This window comes from Austrofundulus limnaeus, unplaced genomic scaffold (assembly GCF_001266775.1).
Source record: "Austrofundulus limnaeus strain Quisiro unplaced genomic scaffold, Austrofundulus_limnaeus-1.0 Scaffold191, whole genome shotgun sequence".
NCBI lineage: Eukaryota > Metazoa > Chordata > Actinopteri > Cyprinodontiformes > Rivulidae > Austrofundulus > Austrofundulus limnaeus.
In genome coordinates this window covers 388,263-389,655 of record NW_013952593.1, presented here as the reverse complement: position 1 = coordinate 389,655, position 1,393 = coordinate 388,263, and positions in this window count along the sequence as shown.

The following is a 1,393-nucleotide window of genomic DNA, read 5'->3' as shown; positions in this document are numbered from 1 at the left end:
TTTTGTGAAGCACATTCAACTCTGTACAGAACAAAGTACTCAATGCAAATATTTCATTGATTAAGATCGGGAGTTAGCGTGCGTTTTTAAGTGTTCCCTTTATTTTTTTGAGCAGTGCACACACACAGACACACACACACACACACAATTGTGTTTCTACACTAGTGTGACCCCTAAACTGACCCCTTACCCTAAATTTAACCTCACAGATACATAATTCATACCCTAGTACTGACGCTAACTCCTGACCCACAAATGGGGTTTTTCCTTAGTGTGGACCAGACAAATGTCCACACAAGCATAGCATAAGGTCAAAACATATCCACACACCAATGCAAAGATGTACACACAGAGACAGTCAGCACTCTGCTATTATCTTTAGTCACGCTTCTCTACATGTTTGTTATAATTACTGCTTTCAATAATGTGTTTTCTTTGTCTTTCTTCCAGAGGAAAATACACCTGGACCAGTCCTGTGTTTGTCTGTGTCTCTTTCCTGTCCCCAAACCCAGCCGGTCAAGGCAGATGGCTGCCTGTCCTGAGCCTGGTTCTGCTGGAGGTTTCTTTCTGATTAGCAGGGAGTTTTTCCTCTCTGCTGCTGCCGGTGTGCTGCTCAGAATGGGAGACTGTGACGAAGCAAAGATTTGGCGGAGTCTGCTGGATTCTTTAAATCTATAGTTTTTTTAATTTATTTTAAATTTATTTTTATTTGTGTGTGTGTGTGTGCGTGCGCACGCGCGTGTGTGTGTACAGTGCCCTGAGACAACAGTTGTGTGTGACCTGGCACTATATAAATAAACTGAATTGAATTGAATTGACAGTGTCTCCCTACACTATCACATCTTATACTAGGCACTTTTCTAAAACGATGGCTTGGAGGTTGTTTTTTAAAATTTTTGATGAGTTACTTTTGACATAAAGCATTACTTCATTTTGGAAAGTGTTTGTAAAAAAAATCTGTCTCACCAACAACGGTATTTGCATGTGGAAAAGAGCAGGAAATGTTAGTAATCTACTGTATATTGCAAATATATATTCAACATATTCATGTTCATGTGGCGTATAAGACCTAAGATGCCAATAAAGACTGGAATAGGGAGAGGAAAAAAAAGAAAGATTTTCCACAATGCAATGTACTGTCAAGACTTGACAGCTTATGGGAAATATGAAGCAGGAAAAGTTGCAAACTCAGGTGTCAGCTCACTCTCGCTCTTCATTTTTCATTCTATTCAATCCACATTCCCACGCACTTTATTGCTCTTCTTCTTGCCAAACCTAATTTTCATATGTGTATGTGCTGGGAAAATTTCAGTAAAAAAAAGAAAAAAATAGAAAGAAAGAAAGAAAGAAAGAAAGAAAGAAAGAAAGAAAGAAAGAAAGAAAGAAAGAAAGA